The sequence below is a fragment of the Gossypium hirsutum genome, chromosome A05 (assembly GCF_007990345.1).
Source record: "Gossypium hirsutum isolate 1008001.06 chromosome A05, Gossypium_hirsutum_v2.1, whole genome shotgun sequence".
NCBI classification, from domain to species: domain Eukaryota; kingdom Viridiplantae; phylum Streptophyta; class Magnoliopsida; order Malvales; family Malvaceae; genus Gossypium; species Gossypium hirsutum.
Genome location: NC_053428.1, coordinates 42,909,396 through 42,919,223, shown reverse-complemented (window position 1 = coordinate 42,919,223; position 9,828 = coordinate 42,909,396). Strand labels below are relative to the sequence as shown.

The window sequence follows — 9,828 nt, the reverse complement described above, 5'->3', positions numbered from 1 at the left end:
ACGGAACAAGTTGAATGAATAAATCGTCCGATTCGGAGCCAGAATAACAAGTAAAGTCTAGGTGGATTTTTCCTTAGGTATTGTCTCAAGTCAATCGATTTTCCCAAAAGTAATTCCCCAATTCTTTTCTCTATGCGTTCTTAGTTTAGATAATTAGTTAATCAAAACAAACCCTTTAATTCTTAGGCTACATAATAAAAAGACAGTCATTACTAGTACTTTTAGTTCATTTGGGTTCGACAATCCGGTCTTGCTAAAACTATACTACTGTTCGATAGGTACACTTGCCTACATCGCGATAATAGTTAGTCTAGGTTTGATCTTCAGTATAAATATTTATTACTTGTTACGAAACCTCGCTATCAAGTTTTTGGCACCGTTGTTAGGGAACTAAGATATTAGGAACGCTCAATTTTAATTACTTTAGCCATTTGTTTTTCTTGCAATTTAATTTAATTTAATTATTATTATTTATTAATTTACTTATTCTTTCTCTTGGCAGGTTTTTATAGTTTATGACTAGAAGAAACCCGTCAGGACCATTACTTTTTGACGAAGAAATCGATCGCACAGTTCGTAGAAACCAAAGAGAAATAAAGCGCAGCTTAAGATACACAAAGAACGAGCAAGAAGACGATACTCAAACCCCAACTGAAGAGATGGCTGAAAACCAAGGCAATCAGCTACCTCCTGCAATTGCGGCTAATCAAAATCCTGCTCCACGTACTATGTATGACTATGCTAAACCTTCTCTAACAGGAACTGAATCTAGCATAGTTAGACCGGCTGTAGCTGCAAATTCTTTTGAACTGAAACCTAACACAATTCAAATGATACACCAGTTTGTTCAGTTTGATGGTTTGCAGGATGAAGATCCCAACGCTCACTTAGCAAACTTTTTGGAATTTTGCGATACATTTAAAATCAATGGCGTTTCTGATGATGTCATTCGTCTTCGGTTATTTCCTTTTTCATTGAGGAACAAAGCTAAACAGTGGTTGAACTCATTACCACGAGGGTCAATTACTACTTGGGAACAAATGACCGAAATTTTTTTACTAAAATACTTTTCGCCAGCTAAAACGGCTAAATTATGTAATGATATCTCTTCTTTTGTGCAGATGGATTTAGAAACACTTTACGATGCATGGGAGAGATACAAGGACTTACTGAGAAGGTGCCTTCACCATGGGTTATCGCTTTGGCTTCATGTACAAACATTCCAAAATGGTCTGAATCCCTTGACTCGGCAAATGGTTGACGCAGTTGCTGGAGGAACCATCAACAACAAAACACCTGAAGAGGCTTATGAATTCATTGAAGAAATGTCACTAAATAATTATCAGTGGCAAGTCATGAGGACTAAGCCAACAAAAAACAGTTGGCGTTTATAACGCCGACTCAGTTACTATGCTGTCAAATCAGGTAGAACTTTTCAATAAAAAGATTGATGGTTTACTTGGTTCTACGTAGGTACATCTAGTAATGAGGTGTGACTCAAGTGGAGGAGGTGTGCATACAGAGTATCAATTCTTCAATCCCACAATCGAAGAGGAATAAGTCAACTATATGGGTAACAAAACTTTAGATCTCAAAATAACCCATACAGTAATACTTATAATGCAGGTTGGAGGAACCACCCAAATTTCTCCTAGGGAGGTCAAGGGAATCAAAAGTTACAAAATCCTCAGGGTTTTCAACAGCCACTTACCAACAAGAGAAGAAACTGAACCTTGAGGAGATGCTCTCAAAATTCATATCAATGTCAGAAATCCGTTTCCAAAATACCGAGACAATACTTAAAAATCAACAAGCATCGATCCAAGGACTCGAAACTCAGATAGGCCAACTATCCAAACTAATCTCCGAACGACCACAAGGTAGCTTACCAAGTAATATTGAACCTAACCCAAGGGAACACCTCAATGCAATTAGTACTCAAGATAAGGAAAGATTCATTGTGCCTGAGCCAGAATTGATGCAAGAAACTGTGGTGAGTAAAGGTGAAAGTGAGATGCCAAATGCAATGAAATTTTTAAAAGAGCTTTTAGTAAATAAGCGGAAGTTGGACGAAGCGTCGCATGTGGAGCTAAATGCAGTCTGCTCAGCTATTCTACAGAATAAGCTACCCTGCAAATTGAAAGATCCAGGGAGTTTTACAATTCCTTGTTTAATTGGTAGTTTAGATATAAGTCATGCATTAGCTGATTTAGGGGCTAGTATTAACGTCATGCCTTACAAAATGTTTAAGCAACTAGGTCTTGGGAAACCTAAACAAAATAGGATGAGCATTCAATTGGCAGATAAAACTATACGATTCCCTAGGGGTATTATTGAAGATGTACTCGTGAAAGTAGATAAATTCATATTTCCCGTTGATTTCGTTGTTCTAGACATAGAGGAGGATAATAACACCCCTTTGATTTTAGGAAGGCCCTTTTTAGCAACTGCTAAAACAATTGTTGATGTTGGCACAGGTGAGCTTACACTTCGTATGGGAGATGAAATGATCACCCTTCAAGCTCGTAATTCTGGCATCACATCGAACATTGAAGGTAATAGTCCACACCAATCTACTAAAACTGACAATATGACTTTGCAGAAATTAAGCTTCAAAGAAGTTCACGAGCCATGTTCCAGAAATGATAGAGGACACATTCATGAAGAACGAAGGCTACGGATAGAGGACCTAGACGAATGGCGAGCACACAAATCGAGAACACATGATAAACTGAAACTATGCTAAAACAAGCCCGATACCTCTCCTAATCAACTTATGGTTGGCGATAAAGTCTTACTAGATGCCACAGATCCCCACATTGTCACTACCACACCGAATGAGGAAATCCCTCTTACGGTACTCAGTATTTTTCTATTCGGTATGGTGGAGGTGAGTCACCCCAAGTTCGGCACTTTTAAGGTAAACAACACCCGATTAAAACCCTATTTTGATGAGATTGATAGCAGGAATAAGGAGTATAAACTCCTCGAACCACCTTGACCATTCACTAGAGAGGTAAGTCAAGCTTAGACTATAAATAAGCGCTTCTCGGGAGGCAACCCGAGCACTAACATATTTTAATTTCTTTATTTTTAATTTCTAATACTTTAAATCATTAACTTTATCTTTGAATTGCAAAGTTTTTCAGCACACACGGCCAGGCACACGGGCGTGCCTAAAGTCGTGGCCAAACAGGGAAAGAGACATGACCGTGTGATACGGCCGTGTGGAAGCAGGACATGATTTCCCCAAAATACGGGATGCGATAAATCCCCATGGTCGTGCGACATGGTCGTGGGTGAACTTGATAGGTGAACACATGTGTGGGAATGGAAAAACACGGCCATGCCAGGGGTAAGGCTCGATTCTGTTTATTCGACACGGGCGTGAGACACGCCCGTGTCGTTAAGCCGTGGACAACAATACACGGGCGTGGTACCCTAACACACGGGCATGGGAGAAGCGAACAAAGCTAGGCATGATCGTGCGACATGGCCGTGTCCACACACGCCCCAGACACGCGGGCGTGAGATAGTAGCCGGGCACGACCTAAATTGCAAAATTCAAAAAGCACGGGCTCACCCTCAGAGTACACGGGCGTGGCCCTAGGCCGTGTGGCCTTCCCCTATATAAGCAAACCACTGTTCATCTTCTTCCTCCTTTCAAAACCCTAGCTGAAATCTCCCCTTGTCCACTCCCTAATCCCTATCCCGGCCACCATTCCCCAGCTTCTCATTTCCCCAACCCCCAAACCATCCTAAAATCTACTTCCCCTGCATTAATCCTCATTTCTCCATCTCTTTTCTCTCTCCTACAGTTTCCACGAGGGCCCCAAGAAGAGCTTTTCCAAATACTTCGGGCCCGACCTTTAGTAGCAAGCCGCTGCATCGATTGGGCAGATGTCTCCACAAGGCATCTTGAGCATGCTTAGCATGAGGATGATCGAGAGGCACCGAGGAACCTCCCCTCCCCAGTATCGTCTCGTCCAATCTACCTAGGAGGAGGCCTACGAGGACATTCCTGATGATGACCCCTCACAGCACGAGGACCCACCGACTCAACCACCACCACTCTCTCGTCCAGTTCATGCGCTAGCTTCATATGCTGACATCTCTGAGTGCCTCACCCTATTTGAGCGTCAGTGTTTTCAATGATTTGACAACATTGATGCTACTCTATAGCAGATTTGTCAGCATCTCCACATCTCATCGCCAGTACCTCGCGAACCATTCAGTGATGAAGATGTTTAGAAATATTTATTTTATTATTTTATGTTTTTAATTTTTATTCAAACTACTTTTTATTTTATTTTTAATTTTTATTTTATTTAGCAGATTTAGAATTTTATTATAAATTTTGGTTATTTCTTTTTGAGTACTTATTCTTCCCAATATCCCCTAAAAAGTTCCTGATTTTATCATAGTTATATAGAGCTCTTAAGCTCATTATCACAGAGAAACTAAAACTCCACCGGGAAAGGTTCTCCACGACTGCCATGTCCTGCTCGACCACGACCATAGCTACCACTAGATATAATATTCTTTTGGTGCAAGACTTATGGCCTAATGAACCTTTACGACTGCCGGAGTATCCTCCTCCACTCTCGAACCGATTACTCTAAAAAACTCTAGTTCGAGGCATTCATCATACAGGAAGTTTCACTTCTCTCCCTATCTTATTTTTATTTTATAATACCCATCTTTGTACATTGAGGGTAATATACATCTTAAGTGTGGGGAAGTATTTATTAATGATTGCCTTGTTCTCTTGAAAAGCTCTCATATCATATTTAGGATAAATTTTGATTGGTTTATTATTTTGATTGATATATCTTGAATTAAAACATAGGGATTTATGCATTGACTATTTAAACTTTAAGACATTAGAGAATCAAGCATGATGAGTTGATTTTTAAATTCAAAATCTTAGGCTGTTTCCTCAAGTCTAGGTATTACTTTGAACTGGAATTCTCGAGTCTAAACATAAAAAAAACATAATTTTTGTGAGATTTTTGAGCCTTTTGAGCATCTATTCATCCTTTCATGCTCACTTTTATTATTGCTTTGAGTGCGTCGGTATTGAACTGTTATTCTAGAACTTGCTTGATTATGCATGTCGAGACCACACCATTTGATTTGATATATCAAAATGATTAAGGCACTTAGGATTAACCCACTCATGCCATGAAAAGCTTACGTCCATGATTAACCCCTAGTAAACCCTTTTGAGCCTAACAAACCATTTCTTGTATTACCCTTATTATTAATCTTTAACCCATTATTGTTGAAATCCCCTAAATTAATCCCTATTTTTGTCGAGATTTGAGTTGAATGGTTTGCCTAGCTATGTTTTGTTCTTGATATTTACTCTATATTATTTAACTTGTTCTTAAAAAAAAAAGAAAACCATGTATACATATCTGTAGTTCCATATTCTGAGAGAAGCTCTGTTGTACTCAAGTGAAGATTAACTCTTTTTCTAGTTAAGGCAACTTTTCAAGTTAATCTCGATTCTAACCTTTTCTTTCAGCTTGTGACCACACCCCCTAACCAAGCATCATTACAACCCTCTAAAGACCTTTTGATTGATGTATCATATTAAATTATAGTGGTGGAGATTTGATTTTCATGCAAGCCTATGGTCATGACTTTTCATTATTGACTATTGAGTGCTTCATTTATTGTCCTTAAACACCTCGAGTGATTTGAGTGAACCTTTAGTGAGGATGTGAAACTCTGTGATATTTTGAATCAAAGGTAATTACTTAGACGAAGGGAAGCACCTAAGTTTGCATGACTAAATACTCAACTTGGAATGTTTGAAACTTTTATGTTCTTTTAGTTGAATTCTCAATGTATAATTACTTATGGATTAATGTGAGATATTATCGATAGAAATTATAAGTTGAGAAGAATTTATTTTGATTATGAGTTGAGGATTTTGCTTGAGGACAAGTAAATGCTTAAGTGTGGGGGTATTTGATAAACCGTAATTTATACATATTTTCCCTCATGTTTAATGCATTTTATGGATAATTTTCCATTAGAATTGGTGAATTCGATGCTTCTAATGCTTTAATTCCATGTTTTACACTTAGGAGAGCATAGGAGAGCGAAAGGAACGAGAAACGGGCCAAAAACAGAGAAAATAGGCTAAAGTACGAAATCAACACGGCCTGGACCTCCTCACATGGGCAGACCACACGGCCGTGTCAATCTGGCAGAATTGGAGCACGGCTCACACGGGCATAGCACATGCCTATGACATTCTAACAGGCTCAAACATGGCCTGAAGTAATCACACACGGACGTGTCACACGGGTGTGTCCCTGCCGAGCCCAAGTTAAGTCCAATTCAGAAAAGGCCACTTTTGAGGGCTTCTAGGCATTCCAAAGCCTATAAATACATCCTAGAAGAGGAGAAAAAGGGAGACGGAGAATAGAGGGTAAGGAATTACCCCAAGGAAGCTGATTGATCCATCTCAGAAGCCGGATTCATCATCAAGACTGAAGATCTCTCCTCAATTTCCCTTCAGGAGTTTTGGGTTTTCTTTATGTTTTGTATTCTTTATTCTTCTGAGATGTTTTCTTATTTAGTTATGAACTAAATCCCCTAAATACCTAAGGGGAATGAAACCTAAGACGAATCTTTTTATTATTTTCTGAATCGTATGATAAATATTTAACTTGTTCTTAATTATGTGTTCTTAATTCTTGTTTTGATATCCCAAGATATTGATTCAAGACATGCTCTTATTCAGAGGAGGAATAGACCCTGTCTCAGACTACTTTTGTCATAATTAAGCAGTGTTGTTTGCGCGCCTAGAAATAGGGTGACAAGATTTTGCCAGATTAGGGTGAAACCTAATAAGGGGATTCATAGATCGTGTTAATGAAACCCTAGAGTGTTAATTAGAGAAAAGTCTCGGCTATTCAATCTAGAGATTAGACATTATTAGTCTTGCATAGGGATAATAACATAACTTAGGGATCTCTACGGAACAAGTTGAATGAATAAATCGTTCGATTCAGAGCCAGAATAACAAGTAAAGTCTAGGTGGATTTTTCCTTAGGTATTGTCTCAAGTCAATCGATTTTCCCAAAAGTAATTCCCCAATTCTTTTCTCTATGCGTTCTTAGTTTAGATAATTAGTTAATCAAAACAAACCCTTTAATTCTTAGGCTACATAATAAAAAGACAGTCATTACTAGTACTTTTAGTTCATTTGGGTTCGACAATCCGGTCTTGCTAAAACTATACTACTGTTCGATAGGTACACTTGCCTACATCGCGATAATAGTTAGTCTAGGTTTGATCTTCAGTATAAATATTTATTACTTGTTACGAAACCTTGTGATCAGGGACAAGTTAGGGTACAAGTGAGGGTAGAGGGCGTTAAGCCAATGGGTTCGTTCTCACGAACTCAATAAACCATTTGGATATTATCTAGAAGAAGGCTTCTTTAGCCTTTCCTCCCTGGCCCTCAGTCACGGGCCTACTACCACTAGAAGTTGCTCCGTGAATGGAGCCTTGTGCATTACTTTCCACTTCATCAGAATCAGCTTGGTTGGATGACACTTTTATCTATATGAAAACATAGTTCAATTTGAGTTAAGAGTTATCACACTATCATAGGTTATATAATGGCATGTATTTCTAGACTTCAGACATGCTACATTTAGTTCGAGAACCGACTAAATCGTAGCTTTGATACCACTAAATATAACACCCCTACAACGTATCTATCACCAGATTAGGGTTACAGAGCATTACCGTACAATCGGGAACATTTAAACTTAATATCATCTAATAATATAATCTAATCATAAACTAATCATATACATACATACTATCCCTAAATCAAGCCATCGAGACCCTAAAAATACCTTAGAAGTGATTTAGGACTAATTTGAAACCATTTGGAAAGTATAGGAAAAAAGTTACAAAAATTTCGAAATAGGGGTCACACAGCTGTGTGTCTCACATGGCTGAGACACGCACATGTGTAACCTTCAAAATAGGGACACACAGCCGTGTCCTAGCCCATGTCCTCACTCATGAGTAGGGTCACATGGCCGTGTCACATGCTCATGTCTAGGCCGTGTAACTCACTGTCTAGCAACCTAAGAAATCATCAGATGGCACATGGCCATGTGGACCCAAATTTACCTAAACTCAAGCCATTTCCCAAGTCCATATCATACATGACCTTCCAACTCATTTAAGCATACTTCAAAGGAACCTAAACATGAACAAAACATATACCAAAATGCCATTTTAAAGTCCTCACCCAAACTAACCAATATGCCATTCAAAGGCACCTCAAATGCAAACAACAACACTTACCTAAACATGTAAATTTTACCACAATTCAATCATCAAATTCTAATTCAAACTTACCAAAACATGCCACAAACTTGACCATTTTCATACCAACAATTTATACCATAAGAAACCATTACCAAGCTATTACAAACTTACCAAAAGAACCATATATAGATAAAATTATAAGTGACCAAAATGACTTACCTGAGTCAGCATTATAAGTTCATTAACAATCCAAAAACGTCTAAATACAAACATATCAAGTTACTATTTTACATGTTCATAAAAGACATCATAATAAGCCACCCTATACATGCCATTATAAACCTTAGCCAAAATACACAAAAACGACCGAATTGACTTCTAGATAGTGTGATAGCTCTCCGATGAGCTTTCAACCAAATCGAGCTTCTGATAATCTATAAAACATAGTAAAGAAACTATGTAAAGAATTAATGTTTATTAAGCTCGTATAAACCAAACTTAACTTACCATTTCATTTGCATAGTGTAAAACATAAGCATAAAAAATCAACCAAAACCACAAGCTTGGCATAAGCCTAAACAACATCATTAATCTACAAGTTAGTACACTTGTTCATATATATATGGTATCATCCATAAAACATGTGTTCATCATGTATAAATAAAATCTTTGCACCTTTAATATTCCATAATTTCATGATTTAATACAATTGCATTCTTACCTTTCCATTCCCTTTTCTTGCCCGTTGAACCATCTAGAATTTCATTGGATACTCGAGAAAGCTCACACAAAGTGTGCCTTTACATATAATCGGAACCTTTACTTTACATCATTGCTCACACGAGCTGTGAAATAGGTCTGCTTGCACGAGTTGTGGGTCAAAATGTAAGCTACACAATGCTACTCACATGAGCTGTGGAGTATCCATAAAAAATGCAAGACCTCAACCATCGGTAGGACATTCAAGACCAGCACGCGAAACATGAAATCCCTAATGACATGTCATTTGTATCCTATGAATTCCTAAGGTTCAACCGGGACTCAATATTTGTCAGTTCATCATAGAATTGATTTGATTGTACATTGAGCCATTTACATTAAAAATAACATATTAAACATTCAAATTAAACAATATTAATACGATAACCGTTCATACGAACTTAGCTCGATGACTAGAGGCTTGAAGGTTAAATCGAGCTAATCGAAAACTTTTACTTTTCCTCGATCTAGGTCTGTACATGGTTTATCTTGATCTGATAGATAATTATATTCAATTAAGTACATCAATTAAACTTAAACATTCAGTTCAATCCACATTTCATATTTATGCAAAGTTACCAATTTGTCCCTAATATTTTAACTTTTTCACAATTTAGTCCTTAAGTTTATAACTTAAGATTTAACCATTTTAATCAAAATCCATGTTGATCGAACATGTAAAGGACCTTGAAACAAATCATATTTACCATCATTTCATTATAAAACTCTAGAATTTATACCTTTAACAAATTAGTACCT

General features: G+C 37.6%; 1 non-coding gene across 1 annotated transcript; it reads right to left on the bottom strand.

The window, feature by feature from the left end:
* Positions 1–1,088: 1,088 nt before the first annotated feature.
* LOC121229990 (small nucleolar RNA R71) lies at positions 1,089–1,195 on the bottom strand. Its single transcript, XR_005927940.1, has one exon. It is a non-coding gene; the product is annotated as a small nucleolar RNA R71 (small nucleolar RNA).
* Between the last annotated feature and the right edge of the window lie 8,633 nt (positions 1,196–9,828).